This window comes from Chiloscyllium plagiosum, unplaced genomic scaffold (assembly GCF_037043375.1).
Source record: "Chiloscyllium plagiosum isolate Xiang-an unplaced genomic scaffold, Cpla_swu_hap1 HiC_scaffold_2, whole genome shotgun sequence".
Lineage (NCBI taxonomy): Eukaryota > Metazoa > Chordata > Chondrichthyes > Orectolobiformes > Hemiscylliidae > Chiloscyllium > Chiloscyllium plagiosum.
The window spans coordinates 46,164,548-46,191,640 of NW_028270140.1; the positions used below are offsets into that span (position 1 = coordinate 46,164,548).

At 41.5% G+C, this 27,093-nt stretch overlaps 2 long non-coding RNA genes across 2 annotated transcripts; one reads left to right on the forward strand and one right to left on the reverse strand.

Moving 5' to 3' along the window:
- Window positions 1-13,092: 13,092 nt before the first annotated feature.
- LOC148151883 (uncharacterized) lies at window positions 13,093-16,127 on the reverse strand. Its single transcript, XR_015759032.1, has 2 exons — window positions 15,981-16,127; window positions 13,093-13,745 (listed from the first exon to the last, which is right to left on the reverse strand). It is a non-coding gene; the product is annotated as an uncharacterized LOC148151883 (long non-coding RNA).
- A 4,140-nt stretch (window positions 16,128-20,267) lies between these two features.
- Window positions 20,268-21,146, forward strand: LOC148151884 (uncharacterized). The gene is made up of 3 exons (XR_015759033.1): window positions 20,268-20,435; window positions 20,556-20,617; window positions 21,009-21,146. It is a non-coding gene; the product is annotated as an uncharacterized LOC148151884 (long non-coding RNA).
- The last annotated feature ends 5,947 nt before the right edge of the window (window positions 21,147-27,093 follow it).

A 27,093-nucleotide genomic window follows, 5' to 3' on the forward strand; every position in this document is an offset into this window, starting at 1 on the left:
CACCCTTCCTAAACCGGCAAAGTTGGGCTTAATCCCAACTGTCCATACAGCGGGCAGGGCTACTCCCTTGGTATTAAAATCTGGCCAATGTTTTCACTTTTCCATGTTGCATAGAATTACTCACAAAATACAGCACAGAAACACCCTCTGGGGACAATGGGAAAGGATAATATTGATCTTGTGTGCCCCTCTACCTGCACTGGGAGAGTTGAATAAAACTCACAATGGTATCAGAGTAGGATTGTCCCAACAGCAGGGGAAGAGGGACAGAGACTGATGTCTTCACAGCAGGGTAAGTGAGGAACATGAGAGGGAGAGAAGGTCAGTACAAGGTCCTCTTCTCCATTTTCTTTAAAGGAGAGTCCTGGGAAATTGTAGGAATTGATATGTCCCTTGAGAACCGGTTTACTTCAGTGATGTGCGCAGTGTGTCTTACACAAACAGCAAATTTTCCTTAGAAATATATCGGAACATTATAATATGAACAGCCATTAACTAGAAGCCATGACTGGGCACTAGTTATGAGTCAGCTCTGCCAGGTCGGAATTCTCCATCTCCTCAAGTGAGCTTGTCCATTGGGCCGCAGAATTACTTCATTCATCCTGCAGGTTAGAAAAACAGAAACTCTCAGATGTTTTATAAACTATATTGGCTAATTGGCCGAAGCTGGATAAAAGCCTTAAACAGTTGTTAGAATGGGCAAACTCTCTGGATGCATTTAGAAGTGGTTGAAGTGCATTATCTTCTCCAAAAATGTCATTTTGACTTCACACTCTCCCTTACCCTCTACCATTTCCTTTTGATATTTTTGATTTGCCCCTGGTGGATAGTGCTTGGTAAATGTTTGATTTGTGACGTGGGTGATTTGATGGCTGTTGAATTCAAAGAAAACTGGGTAAAATCTTACTGATATGAATGTTCTAGTCTCACATAATGACATGAAATGGAAACTGCAAATATATAACTGAGACAGTTATGTGCTGCTTGCAATGGAAGACAGGTCATTGGTTTCTTAACTCAACACATTCAAATGGTTTACTGGAGATGTGAAGTGTTCTGTCTGAGCAACTGCATGTGTAGTGTTAGGATCACAACACCCTATTTTCTGATATAGGGAGCAAGAGAGTGCAACTCTGACAGAGGGATGAAAGAACATGGTTAATCTCAACCATACTCAGTGTTCACAGGTGGAGTCGTATCTCTGTTTCAGATTTTATGTGATCAATCAATGAATATGACTACATCAGCAAGTTGGCAATGGGAAGGCTCAAAGCACATTGGAGAACTTTGGGATTCAGCGGTTTTAGTTGGATCACAAACAAGAACTTATTGACAATGGCTCCAGTCAGTATGATCAATTAGCTGATGCATTTAACGAGTTTGTCTCTGAGACTGAGGGTAATGACACAAAGCCATTTTCTCTTCTCAGTGGTTTAATTCTCAAGATTCGAAGAGGGCCTCCACTTGCTGTTAAATGTTGTTCCAGCAGCTGTGCCGCAGCAGAGATGTTTGCAAAATGTCAATAATAAAATTATGTAGATTACATCTTTGAGCCGATATATTGTTCTACACAAATGGAATGAGAGACTCTGATTTCAAAGCAAAAATTTAGATTTTATGATTTCAGACTCATGATAAGAACCTTCACCTTGAAGCAGCTAATTTTCAGAATCAAGACTGAGAGGTCAGCCTGGGATTTTCCAACTCATGATGACTGAGAATCTCTGCAGTTTGATCTTCTGGTTCTCAAATTGCTACAGTGAGCATTGACTATGAGAACAACTTCTTAAAATGTCGACATGAGTAAATAATTTTTGTAGTGTCTGTTTTGAGGGCATGTAGAAAGCAATGGGGAAAGTAATTTAAAAATAACCTTTTACACAGAGGATGGTTTATGTGAGGAATTAACTTCCAGAGGAAGTGGTGAATGCGGGTACAGTTACAGCATTTAAAAGAAATTTGGATAAGTACATGATAAAGAAATGTTTGGAGGGGGCAAGGGCCAAACACAGACAAGTGGGACTAGTTTATGGTCGGGATTATGTTTGACATGGACTGGTAAAACAGAAGGGTCTGTTTCTGTGCTGTATGACTCAAAGGAATCTTGGAAAATTTCAAGATGACCCCAAAATTGGTGGCCTATTTGACAGTGACGAAACCTTTCTAAGTTAACAAAGGGATCTTGATCAAACAGGTAAATGGGCTGAAAAATGGCAGATGGAGTTCAATCTGGATAAAAGCAAAGCATTGCATTTTGGTATAACAAAAAGTGGTAGGACCTAGGGGTTCAGGTACATCATTCTCTGAAGTTTGCATTGCATTTGGACAGGTTGGTTAATAAGGCATTTGGCATGCTTGCTTTCATCGCTCAGTGCTTTGACTATCGGAGTTGGGAAGTCATGTTGAAGTTGTAGAAGACATTGCAGAGGCCTGTTCTGGAATACTGTGTCCACTTCTTGTCACCCAGTTATAGGAAGGACATTATTAAACTGGAGAGGATTCAGAAGAGATTTGCCAGCGTGTTGATGGGTATGGAAAGTTTGAGTTATAAAAACAGCTTTGGATAAATTGGGACATTTTTCATTGGAGGATGTGACATTCAGAGGTGACCTTATAGAAGTTTACAAAATCATGAGGGGTATTGTTTGGCAGGGCTGCTGCACAGAGAGAAACAGGAGGACCAGTTGGCGACTACTCCTGAAAATAAGATGTTCGCCAGGAGGCTGCAGGGACACAGAAGTACCATCCACTGACAGGGACTTGGAACGCTCAGTATACCAAAAACTGTTCACACACAAGGGAGAACAGCTTGTGAACTGAGAATGTTCAGAGTCCAGATACTGCTTGGGGCCAACCATATTCTTCAGAAAAAAAGTAAGAAAGATGAGGCAATGCAGAAGCCTTATTTGGATGAGGGACAATGAGGTCATGCTACCTAGCTCCTTGTTCTTGAGCCAATAAGGTAAAGACATGCAACTAACAGATGAATGTGAGCCAACAGGAAACAGACACCACATCTCGAGAAAGATAAGGGAAGAGAATAAAAGAAGACCCTTGTGGTATACAGGCAACGACAACTCTGGAGACTCACCATTACAAATCAGACCCTACGTCAGGCACGTGGAGACATGGAGAGAGAGAGAGAGAGAGAGAGAGAGAGAGACAGCAGCATGTGGCCAACATCAGCCCTCCTTAGCAGAGCAGAACAGTTTTTCAGGTCCTTCTGTGACTGCTCAGGGAGTGTCAGGGGACTCGGGTGGGTGAAAAATAGGTTTTTAATTCAGTTTATGGGAAAATATATCAGCTCTTTTTTGTAAGAGAACGTATAAGAGATAAGTGCATCATTCAATATATTAATAAAGTAACTTGTGAAGTTATAAGAACTGACTCTTCTCCTCTCTGCACACACCAGCAGCTGCAGTCGGCACCTGCTGGATTCAGACAGCAGCTGGCTGTGGCCAGACTCAAACAGGCATCAACCGTATCAATAGGGTTAATGGTGTGAGCCTTTTCTCTATGATGGGCGATTTCAAGACGAGCGAGGTACAATTTTAAGGTGAGAGGAGAGACCTTTAAAAGTGAATTAAGAGGCACATTTTTTACGCTGATTGCAGGTTGCAAATGGAATGAACTTGCTGAGGAAGCTGTGGACATGGCGACAAATACAACGTTTGAAAGACATTTGGATCGATCCATGAATAGGAAAAGTTCAGAGGGATATGGGCCAGGAGTGAGCAGTTGGGACTAGTTTGGCTTGGGGTTATGTTTGGCATGAACTGATTGGACTGAAAGGTCTGTTTCCATACTGTACATCTCGATGACTCTACGACTCTTTGAAGCAAACACAGAAAATGTTGGAGATACTCTGCAGGTCTGTCACCTGTGGGGAGAGAAATAGACTTAATGTTTCCACTCCAGTATGACATTTCTTTGGAAACAGACTAAAATGACTCTTTGTCCCCGAGTCAAATTTGTATTAAGGTCCCTTTTGTCTCTCACTTTTGTTAAAAACAAGCTTATATATCATGACTGTTTTTGAAGGAGCCAGCCACATCGAAATTGCAGGTGCTGTCAGTTTTACAGCCACTGGGAGAGGGTAACCTCCCTCTCCAGCAGACCTCAGGTCCCATTCCTGCACTCAGCTGAATTGTTTCTCAACATCACAAGACACTCAGAGCCTTTGTCAGCACTGTATGTCACACATCCCCAAAAAATGACGTCAGGGCCAGTAAACACTGGGCCTCCTGTGCAACCCACTGCATCTGCCTAAGATGGGTACTTCTGGTCCTTCATGTAAGCCTGCTGCTGCTCCTGGGCTTGCCATCATCCCTGATCCTCTTGTATCCATTTTCACTTTTTTAGGAAGGCAATCACAGTGTCCAGCTTCCCACCAGCAGCTGGGCGCGAAACTCCTGCTGGAAATGACCTCCGTTAGGAACATAAAGGGCAGAAAAGTTCTTTGGTCTCAGAAGAGTCGGTGATGACACACACTGTGAATGAGGGCTGCACACGCTCCTCCACAAAGTGAAACATGCAGCAGATTCTCCAAACTTTGAGACAGCTGCCCTTTGCACCCTCCTGAACAATCAGCAGCTGAACTGTTCTGTTCAACTGGAACAGAAAAGGACTGATTTTTGCCCCGTCTCCAGAACAAATTTGCGGAACAGCATTTGGATATGATTGATATGATCTTGACCACAGTCTTTGTGATCCCCAGATAACAATAGAGTATTCTCCTGACTGCTGGACCTTGAGCTACAGCACTGACTGTTGTCCACTCTCTGACTTTAGTTGGATATATCTCCTGACCGTAAGAGATCCAAGTGGATAAGTGAGTATGGCCGAACCCCTCAACTGTGTGTGGCCATTTCTCCATAATTGCCAGTATTGGAACCCCCAGACAGATAAATGTTGAGGTCTCAGTATGCAATTCATAAAGAGACCTTAAAATCGAGTCATGGGTAGACAGAATAGTGAAGGCATTTGATATGCTTGCCTTTAGTCAGTGCATTGAGTACAGGAGTTGAAAAGTCATATTGTAGCTGTACAGGACATTGGTTAGGCCACTTTTGCAATACTGCGTTCAATTCTGGTCTCCCTTCTATAGGAAAAATGATGTGAAACGTGAAAAGGTTCTGAAAATAGTTACAAGGATGTTGCCAGAGTTGGTGGTTTCAGCTGTAGGAAGAGTTTGAACAGGCTCGGGTCACTTTCCCAGGGGCATCAAAGGCTGAGATGTGATCTGCTTGATGTTTATAAAATCATGAGTTGGAATGGATAAGGTGAACAGCCAGGGTTCTTTCCCCAGGGTAGTGGAGTCTAAAACTAGAGGGTATAGGTTTAGGTTGAGTGAGGAAAGATTTAAATGGGACCTGAGGGGCAACCTTTTCACACAGAGGGTGGTGTCCAAGTATGGAACAAGTTGCTCAAAGAAGTGTTGGAGGCTAGTTAAAAATAAGGACTGCAGATGCTGGAAACCGGAGTCTGCATTAGAGTCGTGCTGGAAAAGCACAGCAGGTCAGGCAGCATCTGAGTAGCCGGAAAATTCATGTTTCAGTCAAAAGCCCTTCATCAGGAATAGAGCTGTTCCTGATGAAGGGCTTTTGCCCGAAGCCTCGATTTTATTTCTCCTCGAATGCTGCCTGACCTGCTGTGCTTTTCCAGCACCACTCTAATCCAGTGTTGGAGGCTGATACAATTGCAACAATTAAAAGGTGTCAGGATGGTGGCATGAAGAGGAAGTGTTTGGAGGAATTTGGGCCAAATACTGGCAAATGGGACTGGATTAATTTGAAATATCTGGTCAGCATGGATGTGTTGAACTGAAGGATCTGTTTCCATGCTTTACAACACTGTGACTTCAAGACTTTATGTCACCTCCTCACCAACCCAACTCCTGGGCAGATCTTTAATAATGAGATATCTCCTTTAGTCTGGGCAAAAAATCATACCATATAGCTGTACTGATGGCTTCAGGCCCTGACTGGAGTGCCAACATGCAAACAGACTTGGCACAGCAAGGCACAGCAAGGATGCTGTGAATATTGGGTAGACACTAAGTGACCATGAAGAGAGCAAGTGAGTGGCACTGAGATGCAGCCTTTTCCAACCTGTGAGCTGGGTGCGTGTCTGTGAGCACAAAGTGTCCGCACTGCAACCTTTCAAGCTAGTTGGCAGTGCACCCTGGAATACAAGTCTGGATTCCAGAGCACCCTGCCAGTGTGTCAGGGAAGTGCCATGATGGTCATGTTTGATCATGTTGGGTTGGCAAATGTCAGATGCCAATATTTATGGATGTGAGGAGTGTGCAGCTGGTGTTCATAGATTGTGCTAACATGGAAACTCGTCACAGTTTGCGAAGGTCACCAGGAATCCAATCAATTTCAAATCCAATTTCAAATGAACCATCAATGTACAAAGATTTTGTTTCATTTTTATGAACCTCTGATAGTACACCACATACATATAAAATATGTTGACTCAAAGCATGCAAACATTCACTACTTCAGTTTAGTTCAGTCCAATTTTTTCTCACCTCCATCTTCCTTCATCAAAGGTGTGACATCAGCAAATACATTCACTCATCCTGCCATGTGTATAAATTTCAAATTGAATGGCTGCAATATTAAGGACTCTGCAAACAGTCTGGAATTTATTTCCTTACATATCTCCAAAAACATGAAAGGGTTATGATCAGTATATACAATTGTCTCAACCATATTACTGGTATTATAAATGTTGAATTCTTGCAATGCCAACACCAAGCTCAAAGTCTCTTTCTCAATCATGGAATATTTCTGTAATTTTCTGAAAAAAAAAGCCAATATGTTTTTCTACCTTCGTGTCATCTTCTTTCAAGAGTATAGCACTGGCACCCACATCACTCACATCTATAGCAACCTGAAGTGTCTTTGCATAATTAAGTGTTGCTAACACAGCTTTCAGGCTGTCAAATGCCTTCTGACATTTTGTCATCCATTGTTCTTTTCTGCACTTCTTCAACAAGTCAGTCAGTGGTGCAACCATGTTCCTAAAATTTGGTACAAACTTCCAATATAAACCACTCACTCTCAAGATTCGTAGTATTTCCCTCTTTATCGATGCCATGGGATACTCCCCAATAACACTTGTTTTCACATCCTCTGGGGCCATATGTCCACATTCAATAACATGGCCATGAACCTGACTTGGACTTTTGTGAACTCATTCTTAACCATTGAATAATTCTGACAGATGCTCTAAAAGTACTTTCCATGCGTGAGTAAAACTCACCAGGTCACCAATGTACACCACAAAATTGGGGAATTCTGAAATTACTTCATTGGTTCGTCTTTGAAATGGGACTAATGCATTTTTCATACCAAATGACTGGACTTTCAACTGGTACAATCCGGCAGGTGTCACAAAAGCTGAAATTTCCTTCGCTCTTTTGGCTAAATGTACCTGCCAGTATCCTCTGAGTAAGTCCAATGCTGAAATGTGAATTACTTTTCCCACCTTCTCAATGCATTCTTACACATACGGAATAGGATATGAATCAGATTTGGTAACTGCAAAGATTTGTGATAGTACACACATAATCATTGGGTACTTCCTGGTTTTGTCAGCATCACTCTGGAGAAGCTTCATTCACTGCATCTCACTTTGATTGTATTGTCTTTGAGCAGGCATTCAATCTCTTTTTGAATCTATGACAACTTTGAAAGGTGAGGTCTGTGAGGGTGATGCCTAATTGAAACCACATTTCCTACATCTACATCATGCATAATTAGATTAGTACTTTCCATCTTATTCCCACGTAACTCCCCACATGATTGCAAAAACTCATTCAGGTCATTTTGATTTTCCTTCAGAAGGTCACTCAATAATTTATTCCAATTTATAAAAACCTCCTCATTGCCCAATTTAATGAGAGGAAAGTCCAATTCAGAATCCTCTTAACTTGGTTCTTCACTCAGTGTTGTTAACAGTAACACACTCCCCTTTTGCTTTCCTTCCTTATCAATGTACCTTTTGAGCATGTGTTCCTGGAAAAGCACAGCAGGTCAGGCAGCATCCGAATCAGCCTGGCTCCCAGCCTGATTCCTGATGATGGGTTCTGGCCAGAAACGTTGATTTTCCTGCTCCTCGGATATTGCCTGACCTGCTGTGCTTTTCCCACAACACACTCTCAACTCTGATCTCCAGCATTTGTAAACCTCACTGTCTCTTCGTAACCTTCCTGCATATTCACGTGACACATTCTGTGAAATATATTTCTGTCTGATAATCTCATTAAATAGTTCACCTCATTCAATCTCTTTTTGATTGGACAAGACCCGTAATCCTGGGTTTTCATGGTTCATCTTCTACTAAAAGTGATACTGAGAGTTAATCTGTATGTATTAAGCGAATATGTACATTTTTGGTTTGTTTGCTTCCTGTTTCATCATTGGATGTGCTACTTTTAAATGCTGTCTCGCCAACTCATCCGCTCTATTCAATCTTGCCCTAAACTTTGACACAGATTTTAAAAGTGTGGGCTTTCAACTCTGACTCACCAATTTCTCCTGAATTGGTTTCAATGGTTCTCTCACCTCATGTTCAAAAACTAATTCAAATGGACTGTATTTTGTTGATTCATAAGGTGTACCTCAGGCTATTTCTTGGACATTAAACTCACCTTCCAAGTGTTGGCACATAGTACAAGTCTCTCACACCTGGATTATATTACTAACCTCCTCATTGCTCACAACATCTTTGCATTTTAGATCTTTAGCAAACATTGCAAATAAACCCTGTAAGTTCAGAATTTAACGCATCTCAAATGAACTGTTTTTTGTGATATAGCCCCTGGGGAACACAATAAACTTCCAGCCAGTTCAAGAAGCAAATGTTCATAAAATAAGACTGCTTTATGTCCCTTAAACAGCTTTATATCAATTTCCCGTTAACCTATTAGTTTTGTTAACAAGTCAGTTTTATGTAATGATCATTATATAGAATAATCAAAGGCAATAATGCCTGCAACTGGACGAGGGAGGGAGACAAATTGCACCTGTACCGATTCCAAATGTTTTTCTCAGCTGAGCAAAAAAACACCATGTTCTTCAATGTTATCCACAACCACCATTGTGCCTTGTGTAACACTACAGCATGTTTTCTTTCCGTGCATGGGATTTAGGGCATCATTGAGAAAGCCAGCAATAATCACCAATGGTGATGCTAATGGAAGGTTTACTGGGCCATTTCAAATGACTGCTGGGAGTCAACCATACTGTTCTCACATAGGAAAAATAGTAGCCCATTCAGCTCATCAAAACTTTCTGCTATCGAATACAATCATTGAACACCTCAATAACTTTTATTCACTCCATTCCAAAACCCGATATGCCACTGATAATCAGAACTCTATCAATCCGTATCTTTATCACATTCAAAGACTGAGCTTCCACAGCCCTCTGTGGTAGAGAATTCGAAAGGTTCACAACTCACTGAGTAAAACAATTTCTTCTTTTACCGAACCTAATTGGCTTTGCCCTATTTTTAAATTTTCTCCCCAGTTCTAGCTTCCACAGCCAGTGGATGCATATCACCTGCTTCTCCCCTGTCTCTTCCTTTAAGTGTCTGGTAGGTTTCACTGAAATCAAAACTCTAAATTCAAGAGAATACAGACCAATTTTGCTTAATCTTTTCATTCGACAGTCATGATTTGGAGGTGCTGGTGTTGGACTGGGGTGTACAAAGTTAAAAATCACACAACACCAGGTTATAGTCCAACAGGTTTATTTGCAAGCACTAGCTTTCAGAGCACTACTCCTTCATCAGGTGATTGTGGAGTATAAGATCGCAGGGCACAGAATTTATAACAAATGTTTACAAAGAACGAAGAACAAAGAAAATTTACAGTCCAGGAACAGACCCTTCGGCCCATCAAGCCTGAGCCAATCCAAATCCACTGTTTAAACATATCGCCCACTTCCTAAGCATCTCTATACTTCAGCTCCACACCTACGCATGCATCTGTTCAGACGCATCTTAATTGAATCTCTCGTGCCTGCCTCGAGATGACCTCTGCTGGCAACTATTTCCAGTCACCGACCAGCCTTTTTACTTAACACGTGTTTGCCCCTTATACTTTTCACCTCTCACCTTGAAAGCCTTTCCTCTCGTTATTGAATCCCTCACTCAGGAAAAAAAACTTATCTCTATCCACCCTGTCTATACCCTTCATGATTTTGTAGACCTCAATCAGGTCCTCGCTCAATTTTCTTTTCTCTAATGAAAACAATCCTAACTTACTCAACCTCTCTTTGTAGCTCGCACCTTCCATACCAGGCAACATCCTCATAAACCTTCTCTGCACCCTCTCCAAATCATCCACATCCTTTTGGTAATGTGGCGACCAGAACTGTACACAGTATTCTAAATGCAGCCCTATCAAAGTCTTGTACAATTTTAACATGACATGTTAGTTCTTACACTCAATACCCTGTTCGATGAAGGCAAGCATACCATATGCCTTCTTGACCTCTTTATCCACTGATGCAACCCCCTTCAGGGTACAATGAACTTGAACTCCCAGATGTCTCTGCATATCAACTGACTGAGGATCTTCCGTTTATAATATAGTTCACTCTAGAATTAGACTTGCCAAAATGCATCACCTCAAATTTGCCTGTGTTGAACTCCATCTGCCATTTCTCTGCCCAAGTCTACAGTCTATCTATAGTCTCCTGTATTCTTTTGACAGTCACCTATGTTTTCCGCTACTCCACCAATCTTCGTATCATCTGAAAACTTACTGATCAGACCAACAATGCCCTCTTCCAGATCATTTAGGTATATCAAAAACAACAGTGGCCCCAACACTGACTCCTAGGGAACAGCACTGGACACCTTTCTCCATTTTGAGAAATTCCATTCATCTACTATTCTTTGTCTCCTGTTGCTCAACCAGTTCTTTATCCAATTAGCTAGTACATCCTGCACACCATGTGACTTCACTTTCTCTCTTAGTTTACTGTGGGAAGCTTATCAATCACCTCAGTAATGTCCATGTTAATGACATCTACAGCCCTTCTTTCATCTATCAACTTGGTCACTTCCTCAAACAACTGTATAAAGTTCGTAAGGCATGATCCCGCCCGCACAAAACCATGTTGTCTATCTCTGATAAGCACATACTTTTCCAGATATAAATAGATTTTATTCCTCAGTACCTTCTCCAGCAACTTTCTCACCACTGATGCCAGGCTCACTGGTCTGTAGTTACCTGAAATTTCCCTACACCCTTCTTGTACAGGGGGACAAAATGAGCAGCTCTCCAGACCACCGACACTTCACCTGTGTTTACAGATGCTACAAAGATATTTGTCAGTACCCCAGCTATTTGCTCCCTTGCCTCCCACAGCAACCTGGGATACGTCCCATCCGATCTTGCAGATTTGTCCACCTTAATAACCTTTTGCCTACCCAACACAAACTCCCTCCTTATCGTGATCCAGAGAAAACAAGCTTCTATCTCGAATCTCAAAATTCATCATGACCCTCTCCTCAGTGAACATTGATGCAAAGAAATCATTGAGAATCTCACCCATTTTCTCAGGTCCGACACACTACCTTCCTTCCTTAATCTTTAGTGGACCAACCCTTTCTCTTGTTACCCTCTTGTAACTTATATATGAATAAAAGGCCTTGCAATTCTCCCTAAGTCTCCTTGCTAAAGTTATTTCATAACCCATTTGAGCCTACTTGATTCCTGTTTAAAATTGGCTCTACTCGCCCGATATTTCTCCAAGGATCGTTCTATTCTTAGCTGCCTGGACCTTATCTATGCTTCCCTTTTCCTTAGTCCAAGCCCTAAGTTTATGTGCCTTACCCACTATACTTCTCGTATTAATGTATATGCACTTCAAACAGCCAGTTCTTTTGCATTCATCTGCTTTCTGCCTACTCTTGCCCTTGGTAATGCTAACGTTATGATCCTTACAGTCTCTAGGTACCACCTCACTGTCCAGTAGTCTTTGCATCTAGTTCCCAGAACCCTGCCACATCAGTTTAAAACCTCCCCAACAGCTGTAGCAAAAACTCCCCTAAGTTCAATGGTTCCAGTCTGGTTCAGATGTCGACTATCCAATTTGCAATAGTCCAATCTTCCCCAGAACAGGTCCCAATGTCCCACAAATCTAAACCCCTCCCTCCTACACCATCCCTCAAGCCATGTGTTAATCCTGCCTATTCTTTCATTACTACCCTGGCTTGAACGTGGCACTGGCAGCAATGCTGAGATCACTGCCTTTGAGGTCCTCCTCTTTAACTTTTCTCCTAGCATCCTGATTTCTGCTTTTGGGACCTCATCTTGCTTTTTACTTACATCATTGGTGCCTATATGCACCATAAAATCTGGCTGCGCACCTTCCCTTTTCAGAATGCTCTGCAGCTGATCGGTGACATCCCTGACCCAAGCACCTGGGGATGATGGAAGAGTCCAATGAGGAGAGATTGAGAAAATAGGCTGTGTATTCTCTGATGTTCCAAATATTGAGAAGTTACCTCGATGAAACCTACAAAATACTTAAAGCGATAGCAAGATAAATGTCAGTAAGATGTTTCCTCTGTTGGGGAGATTACAACTCGGAGAATATAATTTCATAAGAAGGAAGAAGCTATTGAAGAAAGAAATAAAGATAAATTGTTGGGATTTTGAAGTCATAATGTGGATAAAGCTATTGAACTGGATGATTAGCCATGATTACACTGCAAGCTGAATAAGGAGCAACGGGCTGAATGGCCATCTCCTGCTCTAATGCTGACGTATCCATTAACATCGTGACCTGCATATTTCTGGTGAATATTTCCTGTTCATGAACAGCTTCACAAAATGGCATCCAGAACTTGAACTGGGAAAATCAGACCAGATGCCATGTTGAAGGCAAGATGGCAGCTAAGTCAAAAGAAAATGATCTGAATTTTGAATTAATTTCTCCTGAGATGGTTCACTAAATGGTGAAAATACACACTGTTGAAAGAAAAACTGAATGTGATATGGCATTTTTCATGAAAGAGACGTTTTGTAAGTATGACTTTATGAAATGAACCAATACAAATCCATTGATGTTTTTAAATTTTTTACCATTGCTATGTTACTACAAGTCATTGATATCAACAGTACTCAATTCATTTTAATAGCATCCACAGAAGACATTTTACAAATGTACGGCTCTCGTCAGCACCCATTGTGGGAATTTGAGGACGAGATCATTAAATTGTGATGGATTTTTCATTCACTGTGGATTAGAAAATCCTACAGGGTCTGTTGACCTCTGTGCCCTGATTCCCAAAATTAGCTGCTGCAAAATGAAATCTTGTCAGAAATCAGAAATCCTGATTCATAAAGTGTAACTTTTTACTTTAAAAAGAGACTGAATCTGATTCCACGTGTGTGGAATATTCTACAAACATAACGATCCAGTCAACATCATTGTATTTATCAACAGTAAATATCAAGTAATTCTCTCACGGTACAGCTGCTTGTACAACATTGAGAAATGAGTTGTCTTTTTGTCTTGGATATTGGAATACCAGCTGGCATTGTGTTGTCTCTCTCAATCTCAGAGACAAACTGGTTCGTAACATCATCTAACTGCTCATGCTGTTGCGAAACTGAGTCAAACAGCGCCATTTCAGCATTCACCAACATTCTTTGAGACTTCTTCATCTCCTTCTCCAGGAATGGGACATCATCTAGAAGTTTATTAAAGAATCTGAAACAGAGAGAGAACTCCATCTGTGTACACTGAGGATTATTGGGATTGATTGTTGTTTTCCTCCCTCTGTCACTGCTGCACTCTTTATACCCGATAATGAGATTTTGTGACTTTTTTACAGCACTTGTGACTGTTCAGACATAAGACTTCACATCTCCAAAAAACAATTTGAATGTTGAACTCAATGCAGAAAGCAATGACACAGTCTTCCGCAAACAGCAACAAAATGTGAAAAATCTGTCAACTATTTACAATACTGGGTCTCTGCGGTGAAACTTGTCATACATTGATAAATGTCAAATGTGGCCAAAATGTAATTCATTAAACATATACTCTGCCCCCAGTAGTGACCCCATCGCCTGACATTAAGCCAATTCTACCACTTGCTGTACCCAGAGTTACTTGCCACTATTTGGATATTCCATAATGCACCATCATCCCTGGCACCAATGTTATCCTTAAAAAGCCATTTACATCTGAACAGGAACCATCAGCCTGGAGCTGCCCTGCATAGTCACTAATATTTGCCCCAGAAATGGAAGAGGTGGGAAATTAGCTTTGAGGACAGGAAACTGGGGGTCCTGGTGGGTGGGGTGATGCAGAGGAAGGCAGTACTCTTCTCCCAGTTTGTCATAAAGGGCATGACACCAGATCCTGCCAATTGGTCTGACGTTGCCCCCTTCCCACCATGTCAATGTTGACTCAATTGTCTCCAGTTATGCCTGGCAGTATAGGAAGAATGACTTTCTCTGACCATCCAGGCTAAGAGACAAATCTTCTCTCTGTGCTTCTATTTTTCTATCTCTGCCTCTGCACACACCATCCATCAAGGTGTTTGTGCTATGATCTTCACCATTGCTTGTAATATCTTCTCTCACTCACTCTCACCCACCTCGACACCTTTAATCCTGCATTACCTCTGTACTGACCCCTCACTTGCTCATGGCAACTCACCACCTTTGCCCCAGATACACAAGTACCAACAGCTATGCCACCCACTTTTACCTCAGTCAATTTCCCCACTTCCTCTCAATCCAGGGGAAAAGAGCTCACAATCGGGCAGAATGAGCCAAGGCAGGCTCTGGGCTGCCCAACATATGGCCCCTCACCCCTTAAAGAAAGGATTCATGATCCTTATTGTTTCAAATGCCTGGTTGGCCATACTTAATCCTCTAGATGTGTATTGGACACTGCCCTTGACTTACTGTGTCACAACCCCTGACTGAAGGCTGTCTCCCTTGACTGAGTCCTACGAACAAACATTACGCATTACCTGGCTTTGAGTTTGCACCACACAGCAAGGTAAGACAGAAGTCTTGGATGCTTGGGAACTCTTGCTCAGGAGACAAAATGCAAAAAGGTAAGGAAAGGCAAGATAGGGAGTATAAGCATCCAGCATGATCCACACCGTGAGCAGGATGCCTGTCCCTGAGCTTTTAGTCCCTTTCAAACAGAATGTTGAACTTGGGGAGTAACAGCCAACACACACTCTCTCTGTAATCCGAGAGTATGAGACCAGATTCCTCCTGACTGCAGTTACATTTTTCAGATCAGTTAAATAGACAATGAACCTTCACAACTTAGCAGAGCTGGATTTAATCTCAGCATTCTATACAGTGGGCAGTACCACTATCATGGCATTAAATACGAGACAATGCTTCACTTCTCTATGCTGCATAGAAGTACAGAAGGTACAGCACAGAAATGGTCAGTAAGTAAAGCTGCCCGTTGGTGAGGCTAATGTTTCAGTCGCCTTCCTCGACTGCAAGAGGACAGTTGCAAAGTCCCAATAACATCATAGTGGGTCTGTCAACACAGCAGGGGATAAGGTGACAGAGACTGACTCCTTCACAGCTACATTGAGGGAAAGGTGTTCAGTGCCCATTCCTTTATTGTGGACCTCAGTGACTTCACAAGGCAACCATGGGAAATGGACTAAATTGTGTTCAATGTGAAAGAAAAATTCTGCCGTCATGTGAGACACACACAGGCTCATTATCAACTAGAGTCACTGGATAACTGTCAGGTTCAGAAATCTACTGATTTATTTGCCTTCCTTTCCAATTGAATGTTGCTGAGGCCAATTAATGTTCCACTTACTCACTGAGTTTAACTAACAGGTATGACTGAAAATGTTAAAAATTCATTTTTTGGCATTGTAGGCTCAGACAATGTTCAGAGTTCAATGATTATTACTGCATCTGGGCTAATAGCATGGAATGTAATACTCACCGAGCCCATGTGAAAAATGAGAACCCGCGCAGACTTTGAGGAACTCTCTCATTATTTCACGACCACAGAGATTTGTGAAGACATGATCATATGAATAGGGGCCTGGCTCAACAGAGGGTAGCAGCAGTTCGACTGCAATGATGACCACCAGACACTTCATCGCGGCTCACAAGTGATCAGCTTTAGCTTCTTCTACTCTGTCCAGGAACCTAGAACAAAATACTCTGATCAATTTCGAATAATTCTACTGCACAAATCGGATCTGCATTCAATGGCAGATCTCAATTTCTTTTCCTATTTAAAACTCAAATTAAACTGGTCTCTCTATTGTTTCAGCAGAATAATTTCCATACCTTCTCAGTCTCTCACTTCATTCCAGCTTGCATCCTCTCCCTTTTTCGAGTGACCTTGCTCTCTTACAGGAACTTATCATTATCAGAAATTAACTTCTGTCCTTTTTTCTGGAAACTTCTGAAACCATACTTACACGTCATTTTGCACAATGTCTGAATCAAGCGTAACCATAACCCTTTAATGATTAATGTTTAGTTAAGCCCATTGTTAAATATTCTAGATATATATCGGTTGTGACTTGTTAATTCTTCAGTCAGAGACATTTTATCAGTGAACAACCCGCTATCCCTCCCGCAAATCATGGGAAGCATTCAGAAAAGGAAATCTGAGAAGAAACCTTCTGCTCATCAAAAACCCACATCACAGATCTTATGAACAAAAATGATTGAACTGTGTGAGATATTGATTTGTAGCCTCGCTATATTCCTTCGGACCAGCTCGCTATATTCAGTAAAACTGGGTTCCCCTTCATTCATTCATAATTGTTTACTAACCCTTACCAGTGCATTGACCTATTTGTGCTGAGTGATGCCACTATGATTGTTAGTTTGTAGTGAGTAGATGATGTCATTGAGCTTTGCACAGTGCAGGAAATAATTCATTCTTTCTTTACACTAATCAGATTATTTTGATTGATCCTCCTGGCTTGTTGCCAATGAAGAGTTGATTCAAAGAACAAAGAACAAAGAAAATTTACAACCCAGGAACAGGCCCTTCGGCACTTCAAGCCTGAGCCGATCCAAATGTACTGTCTAAACCTGTCGGTCAATTCCTAAGCATTAGTATCCCTCTGCTCCCCACCTACTCATGCATCTCTCCAGAAGCATCTTAAATGAATCTACCATACCTGCCTCTACCACCTCTGCTGGCAACACGTTCCAAATGCCCACCACCCTCTGTGTGAAGTACTTGCCAAGTGTATCCCCCTTAAACATTCCACCCCTCACCTTGGTGCATGACGTCTCGTTATTGAATCCCTCATCCTCGGAAAAAGCTTGTCTCTATCCACCCTGTCTGTACCCTTCATGATTTTGTAAACCTCAATCAGGTCCCCCATCAATCTCCTTTTTTCTAGTGAAAATAAACCTAAACTACTCAATCTCTCTTCATAGCTAGCACCTTCCGTACCAGGCCACATCCTCGTAAACCTTCACTGCACTATCTCCAAAGCGTCCACATCCTTTTGGTAATGTGGCGACCAGAACTGTACACACGTACTCTAAATGTGGCCGAACTAATGTCTTGTACAATTTTAACATGACTTGCCATCTCTTATACTCAATACCCGTCCAATGAATGTAAACATACTATATTCCTTCTTGACCACTCTATCCATCTGTGCAGCAACCTTTAGGGTACAATAGACCTGCACTCCCAGATCCTCTGCCCATCAACATTTCCCAAGGCTCTTCCATTCATTGTATAATTCGCTCTAGAAGGAGACTTGCCTAAATGCATCACTTCACATTTGTCTGGATTGAAAGCCATCTGCCACTTTCCTGCCCAACTGTCTAGGCTATCTATGTCCTCCTGCATTCTCTGACAGTCCCCTTGGTTTCTGCTACTCCACCAATCTTTGTGTAATCTGCAAACTTGCTGATTATACCAACAATGCCCTCTTCTAGATCATTTATATATATTACAAACAACAGTGGCCCCAATATTGATCCCTGTGGAACACCACTGGTCACCTTTCTCCATTTCGAGAAATTCCCTTCAATGACTACTCTCTGTCTCCTGTTGCTCAACCAGTTCTTTAGCCACCTAGCTAGAACACACTGCACACAATGTGACATCACTTTCTCCATTCGTCTGCAATGGGGAACCTTATCAAACGCCTTACTAAAGTCCATGTATATGATATCAACAGTCCTTCCTTCAGCTAACAACTTGGTCACTTCCTCGAAGAACTCTTTTAATTTGGTAAAGCACGATCTCCCCCACACAAAACCATGTTGCATATCACTGATAAGCTCATTCTTTTCTAAATATAAATAGATCTTATCTCTCAGTACCCTCTCCAACAACTTCCCCACCACTGACGTCAGGCTCATTGGTCTGTAGTTACCTGGAATATCCCGACAACCCTTGTTGTACAGAGGGTCAACATGAGCAACCTTCCAGTTCTCCAGCTCATCACCTGTATTTCAGGATGCCACAAAGATATCTGTCAGGACCCCAGCTATTTCATCTTTTGCCTTCCTAAGTAACTAGGGATAGATCCCATTCGGGTCTGGGGATTTGTCCACCTTAATAACCTCTAGCATACCCAACACATCTTCCCTACTTATGCCAACGTGATTCAGACGAATCAAACTTTGATCTCTAATCTCAAGATTCATCATGTTCATCTCCTCAGTGAATACTGATGCAAAGTACTCATTCAGAATCTCTCCCATTCTCTCAGGTTTGGCACACAGCAATTCCTTCATTATCGTTTGGTGGACCAATCCTTTCTCTAGTTACCCGCTTGCTCCTGAAATAAGAATAAAATGCTTTGGGATTTTTCTTAATTCTGCTTGCTAAAGCTGTTTCACGACCCACTATTATTGTGGCGCATGAAACTGACAGCATCATAACCACATGATAAACAAAATCAGCGCCCATCTGTGAGAGACTCACATTGGTAATTGAATAAGGAAGAAACAGTTTTAAACTGAGAGTAGGTGAAATTATATGGAGTTTAAGGATAGTATTATGATTGGCTCTGATTGTACTGTATAGTGAAGCTTACCCAATGGAATCAATGGCGAATTCCTGTGCCAATTTTGCAATGTCTCTTGATGCTGTGATCTGTATATTTCTGGTCAAAATTTCCTGTTCACTGACAACCTCACCAAGATGCATCCAGATCTTGAGTTGGGCATATCAGTCACACATGCCAGTTTGGGAGACAAGGCAATACATAAATCACCAAAATAAGGTAAAAAGAAACGTATCTAAGTTCCCAAGAATTTTTGAGTCATAGTTTCTGTTTCACCAGTCCATGTGATCAATCAATGAAAATGACTACATCAGCAAGATGGATATGGGAAGGCTCAAAGAACATTGGAGAACTTTGGGATTCAGCGGTTTTAGTTGGATCACAAACAAGAACCTATTGACAATGGCTCCAGCCAGTATGATCAATTAGCTGATGAATTTAACGAGTTTGTCTCTGAGATTGAGGGTAATGACACAAAGCCAATTTCACTTCTAAGTGGTTTAATTCTCAAGATTCGAAGAGGGTCTCCACTTGCTGAAAAATGTTGTTCCAGCAGCTGTGCTGCAGCAGAGATGTTTGCAAAATATCACTAATAAAATTATGTAGATTACATCTTTGAGCCGATATATTGTTCTTCACAAATGGAATGAGAGACTCTGTTTTCAAAGCAAAAATTTAGTTTTTATGATTTCAGACTCATGATAAGAACCTTCACCTTGAAGCAGCTAATTTTCAGAATCAGGACTGAGAGGTCAGCAGATCGCCTGGGATTTTCCAACTCACACTGAGAATCTCTGCAGTTTGATCTTCTGGTTCTCAAATTGCTACAGTGAGCATTGATTCTGAGAACAACTTCTTAAAATGTCGACATTAGTAAATAATTTTTGTAGTGTCTGTGTTGAGGGCATGTAGAAAGCAATGGTGAAAGTAATTTAAAAATATCCTTTTACACAGATGATGGTTTATGTGAGGAATGAACTTCCAGAGGAAGTGGTGAATGTGGGTACAGTTACAGAGTTTAAAAGAAATTTGGATAAGTACATGAAAAAGAAAAATTTGGAGGGACAAAGGACCAAGCACAGGCAAGTGGGATTAGTTTATTGTCGGGATTATGGTCGACATGGGCTGGTGAAACAGAAGGGTCTGTTTCTGTGCTGTATGTTTCTCTGACTCAAAAAAGTCTTGGGATCTTAGATACATTTCTTTTTTCCTTATTTTAATGATTTATGTATTGCCTTGTCTGCAAACTGGCATGTGTGACTGATCTGCCCAACTCAAGATCTGGATGCATCTGCTGAGGTTGTCAGTGAACAGGAAATTTCCACCAGAAATATACAGATCATAACATCAAGGAACATTGCAAAATTGGCACAGGAATTCACTATTCATTCCATTGGGTATGTATACTTCACTATCCAGTACAATCATAGACGATTTAACACCTTTCACTAATACTATCCTCAAACTCCATATAATTTCACCTAATCTCAATTTAAAACTGTTTCTTCCTTATTCAGTTACGAATGTCAGTCTCTGTCCGATGGGGATGGTATTAAAGGAACAGAGTTTAAGGAGTGTGGTAAGATTTTCCACTGTGTTTGCCCTGTGCTGTCCCTGAATTGTTTAATGGGGACAGTGTTGAAGGAACCTTACTTTAAGTTCAAAAGAGATTTATTTTGCATGTTCAGAGTGAACACATGAATAAATTACCTCTCGATTTAGACTCAGGAAAGCTTGCTGCTGGTTCGGATTGAGAAAAACACACTTTCCTTTTAAAACTGCAGACCATGAAAACAAACAGTTGGGAATGAAAAGGAAGTTTCACATCTCTCCCATTCAGATCCAGAACAGAATTGCATTTGAGATCTCGAGCAGTTCGGCTGAAACAAGCTGAATCAGACCCGAGATGAATGAATTGGAAGCAAAAGGGGAGAGTTTGACAGCTGTAAATCTTTTCTTTTTCAATAAAGGAACTACATCGGCAGATTTTCCATATACGGAAATGAGAATATTGAATGGTATGAAATAGTTAATGGAACAAGAAAGATTTAACTCAGCATAACTTCAGGATGGTCTTCTGCTGAACCAGAGGGATACCAATATCCTGGGGGGGAAATTTGCTAATCCGCTTCAGGTGGGTTTAAACTAATTCAGTTGGCGGGGTGGGAACCTAAATTGTAGTTCCAGTGTCCAGGACATTAAGAGTAGTGAGGTCAGAAATAAGGTTTCATGGTCACAAGAGTGCACCAGCAAGCAAGAATTTGGTTTGAAGTGTGGTTACTTCAATGCCAGGAGCATCTGGAATAAGATGGGTGAATTTCCTGTACCTGGGATTTCAATGTTGTGGCTATTTCAGAGACGTGGGTAGAGCAGGGACAGGAATGGTTGCTGCAGGTTCCAGGATTTAGATGTTTCAGTAAGAACAGAGAAAACGGTAAAAGACTAGTGGAGGTGAGGGTGCGGGGGGTGTTAGTCATGGACAGACTTGGTTACTAAGGTAGTATGTGCTATGGTTAGAAACAGGAAGGGAGAAGTCACCCTGTTGGGAGTTTTCTATAGGGCTCCAAATAGTTCCAGAGATGTAGTGGAAAGGATAGCAAAGTTGATTCTTGGTAGGAGCGAGCGTGACAAGGTAGTTGTTATGGGGGACTTTAACTTTCCAAATATTGACTGGAAATACTATAGTTCAAATACTTTAGATAGATCAGTTTTTGTCCAATGTGTGATGGAGGGTTTCCTGACAGTGTATGTAGACAGCCCATGGGGTGAGGCCACATTAGATTTGGTACTAGGTAATGAACCCGGCCAGGTGTTAGATATGGATGTAGGTGAGCACTTTGGTGATAGTGAGCACAGTTTGGTTAAGTTTACTTTAGCAATGGAAATGGAAAGATATATACCGAAGGGCAAGAGTTATAGCTGGAGGAAAGGCAATTATAATGTGATTAGGCAAGATTTAGGATGCATACAATGGGGAACGAAACAGCAGGGGATGGGCACAATTGAAATATGGAGCTTATTCAAGGGCCAGATACTGCGTGTCCTGGATAAGTACGTACCCGTCAGGCAGGTAGGAAGTTGTCAAGCGCGGAACCATGCTTTACTAAGAAAGTTGAATCTCTTGTCAAGAGAAAGAAGAAGGCTTATGTTAGGATGAGATGTGAAGGCTCCGATAAGGTACAAGGTAGCCAGGAAAAAACTAAAAAGAGAGCTAAGAAGAGCCAATAGGGAACATGAAATGCCATTGGCGAATAGGATTAAGGAAATCCCTAAGGCTTTCTATAAGTATATCAGGAATAAAAGAATGACTCGAGTAAGATTAGGGTCAATCAAGGACAGTAGTGGGAAGTTGTGCATAGAATCAGAGTCATAGGGTCATAGAGGTGTACAGCACGGAAGCAGACCCTTCGGTCCAACCCGTCCATACCGACCAGATATCCCAACCCAATCTAGTCCCACCTGCCAGCACCCGGCCCATATCCCTCCAAACCCTTCCTATTCATATACCCATCCAAATGCCTCTTAATTGTTGCAATTGTACCAGTCTCCACCACATCCTCTGGCAGCTCATTCCATACACGTACCATCCTCTGTGTGAAAAAGTTACCCCGTAGGTCTCTTTTATATCTTTCCCCTCTCACCCTAAACCTATGCCCTCTAGTTCTGGACTCCCCGACCCCAGGGAAAAGACTTTGTCTATTCACCCTATCCATGCTCCACATAATTTTGTAAACCTCTATAAGGTCATCCCCCAGCCTCTGACGCTCCAGGGAAAACAGCCCCAGCCTGTTCAGCCACTCCCTATAGCTCAAATCCTCCAACTCTGGCAACATCCTTGTAAATCTTTTCTGAACTCTTTCAAGTTTCACAACATCTTTCCGATAGGAAGGAGACCAGAATTGCACACAATATTCCAACAGTGGCCTAACCAATGTCCTGTATAGCCGCAACATGACCTCCCAACTCCTGTACTCAATATTCTGACCAATAAAAGAAAGCATATCAAACACCTTCTTCAGTATCTTATCTACTTGTGACTCCACTTTCAATGAACTATGAACCTGCACTCCAAGGTCTCTGTTCAGCAATACTCCATTGGATCTTACCATTAAGTGTATAAGTCCTTCACCTGATGAAGGAGCGTCACTCCGAAAGCTAGTGTGCTTCCAATTAAACCTGTTGGACTATAACCTGGTGTTGTGTGATTTTTAACTTAGTCCTGCTAAGATTTGCTTTCCCAAAATGCAGCACCTTGCATTTATCTAAATTAAACTCCATGTGCCACTTCTCAGCCCTTTGGCCCATCTGGTCAAGATCCTGTTGTAATCTGAGGTCATCCTCTTCGCTGTCCACTACACCTCCAATTTTGGTGTCATCTGCAAACTTACTAACTGTACCTCTTATGCTCGCATCCAAATCATTTATGTAAATACCAAAAAGTAAAGGACCCAGCACCTATCCTTGTGGCACTCCACTGGTCACAGGCCTCCAGTCTGAAAAAACAACCCTCCACTACCACCCTCTGTCTTCAATCTTTGAGCCAGTTCTATATCCGAATGGCTAGTATAGGAGAGAGGGGAAGTGGTAAATGAATATTTTTTGTCAGTATTTACACTAGAAAAAGCAATGTTGTCAAGGAGAATACTGAGATACAGGGTACCAGACTACATGGGATTGAGGTTCACAAGGAGAAGGTGTTAGCAATTCTGGAAAGTGTGAAATAGGTAAATCCCCTGGGCCAGATGGGATTTATCCTGGGATTCTCTGGGAAGCCAGGAAGGAGATTGCTAGAACCTTTGGCTTTGATCTTTATGTCTGCAGAATAGTGCCAGAAGACTGGAGGATAGCAAGTATTGTTCCCTTGTTCACAAAGTGGAGTAGAGACAATCCTGGTAATTATAGACCAGTGAGCCTAACTTCATTTGCAGGTAAAGTGTTGGAAAATATTATAAGAGATAAGATTTATTATCCTCTAGAAAAGCATAAGTTGATTGGGGATAGTCAACACAATTTTGTGAAAGGTGTGCCTCACAAATTTATTGAGTTCTTTGAAAAGGTAACCATACAGTTGAATGAGGGTAAAGCGGGCAATGTGATGAATACGGATTTCAGTAAGGTGTTTGATAAGGTTTCCCATGGTAGGCTATTGCACAAAATGTGGAGGCATAGGATTGAGGGTGATTTAGTGGTTTAGATCAGACATTGGCTAGCTGAAAGGAGACAGAGGGTAATGGTTGATGGGAAATGTTCATCCTGGAGCTCAGTTACTAGTTGTGTACCAGGAGGATCTGATTTGAATCCACTGCTGTTTGGCATTTTTATAAATGACTTGGATGAGTGTGTGGAAGGATGGTTCAGTAAATTTGTGGATGGCACGAAGGTCGGTAGAGTTGTGTATAGTGACGAAGGATGTTGCAGGTTACAAAGGGACATAGATAAGCTGCAGAGCTGGAATGAGAGGTGGCAATGGAGGTTAATGTGGAAAAGTGTGAGGTGATTCACTTTGGAAGGAGTAACAGGAATGCAGAGTACTGGGATCATGGTAAGATTCTTGGTAGTGTAGATGAGCAGAGAGATCTCGGTATCCATGTACATAGACCGCTGAAAGTTGCCACTCAGATTGACGGAGTTTTTAAGAAGGCATACAGTGTGTTAGATTTTATTAGTGGAGGGATTAAGTTTCAGAACCATGAGGTCATGCTGCATCTGTACAAAACTCTGATGCGGCCACCTTTGGAGTACTGTGTACAGTTCTGGTCACTGCATTATAGGACAGATCTGGAAGTGTACAGAAGAGATTTACTAGGATGTTGCCTGGTATGGAAGGAAGGTCTTACAAGGAAAAGCTGAGGGACTTGAGGCTGCTTTTGTTAGAGAGAAGAAGGTTGAAGTGTGACCTAATTGAGACATATAAGATAATCACTGGGTTAGATAAGGTGGACAGTGAGAGCCTTTATTCTTCAGATGGTGACGGCTAGCATGAGGGGACACAGCTTTAAATTGAGGGGTGATAGATTTAGGACAGATGTCAGAGATAATTTCTTTACTCAGAGAATAGTAGGGGAATGGAATGCATTGCCTGCAATCGTAGTAAACTTGCCAACTTTAAGGGCATTTAAATGGTTATTGGATAGACATATGGATGAAAATGGAATAGTGCAGGTTCGATGGGCTCAGATTGGTTCCACAGGTCAGCACAACATTGAGGACCGAAAGGCCTGCACTGCACTGTAATGTTCTATGTTCTATAAATTAGGAGCCTTAACCTTTGTATAACTCAAAGCAGTCGGATATCGAGTGAAGTTTAATATGAAGTGAAACATCAGAAGATCTGAACTAATAAACCTGCAGCCCAAGCAATTATCCCTCACCCAAGAATTGGAAGAAGCAGAAGAGGGTATAGTAATAACATTACTGATCTAGTAATCCAAAGGCGGAAGCTATGGATTGAGAACACAGGCTCGAATCCCACCATGGCAGCTGCTGGAATTTAAATGAAATTACTAACGTCTCACATTGAAAGTAGCCTCTGCAATGGTAACTGTGAATGTATCCTTTATGGTTATGCAAACCCATCTGGTTGTCAAATATTCATTAGGGAAGGCAATCTGCTATCCTTACACAGCCTGGCCCCCAGGTGACTTGAAACCCACAGAAATGTGCTTGACTCTTAACTGCTCCAGCTACCAATTTAGTTTGAAGGCAATTATACATGGACAACAAATGCTGGCCTTATCAGTGATCTCTACATCCCATAAAATAATAAATAAAGCTATGGAATGTGAAACAGACCAAGCAAGCCAAAGAAAAAGGTACTTTGAAGACCAAAGATTACATTTTGAGTTTCAGGAAAGAGGGTAGAATTGGGAAAGGCAGTAAAATGAAAGAATTCCAAGAAAGAGAGAGCATTCAGTGTGTTAGATTTTATGAGGGATTGAGTTTCAGAACCATGAGGTCATGCTGCATTTGTACAAAACTCTGGTGCAGCCGCATTTGGAGTATTGCGTACAGTTCTGGTCACCGCATTATAGGATGGATGTGGAAGGGTGCAGAGGAGATTTGCTAGGATGTTGCCTGATATGGAAGGAAGGAAAAGCTGCAGGAATAATAATTATGAGTGCAAAAATTGAGTGAAATGAGAATACTTAAATTGACTGGAGTGTCAGACTCACTGGGGGAATGTGCTGGAAATTACACCCCCTATTCATGGAGACATTGCAAAAGTTAAAGATTGTAAAATAAGTACACAAAGATTACCCAACTTACCTGGTTCTCAGACGAGATTGATAGAAAGCACAGACTATGTTTCTGTAAATTACTCCTTCATACAATCAGACTCCAACTGCAAAGAAACAGTATTAATGCATATGATCCAATAAATGAAAACTCTGATCCCCTTATAAACTCCCTCATATATATATATATATATATATATATATACACACACATATCCTCTCACACCCACACACACACTTTCCCATTCATTCACACAAGGAAACACACACTCTCTCATGCGCACTCATACTCATACTCACAGGCACACACTCACATGCACATACTCACATGCATATACACTCTCTCTCTCTCTCTTTCATGCACACATACACACATATACGTCTATGGGGTGAATTTGTCTTTGCAGAATTATATTTGCAGATGCATTCTATTTTGCTCAAAAATGTACAATCTGCAGGCAGTCAATCCATGTAATATTTTGTAAATTCCACTTTGGAAAGAGAACCAGTCTGACCCAAGATTGGGATACACACAAACCTCACACACCTTTAATGCATTGTCTGAGCTGAGATGTCACCTTTTGTTATAAAACCTTAAGTTATATCAAGAAGGTGATTTAAAATAAATTCTGGGATTTACATATTAATGAACTGAAACCGTCAACCCATTCTAACAGATGAAAGACATAACAACAATCCAGATGTGTTTGATGTATCATTTCAGTTGCATGACACGGTAATCTTTTGCTGTAAATTCTGTCTATTGGTCTTCACAACCACCTGATGAAGGAGCAGCGCTCCAAATGCTCGTGCTTCCAAA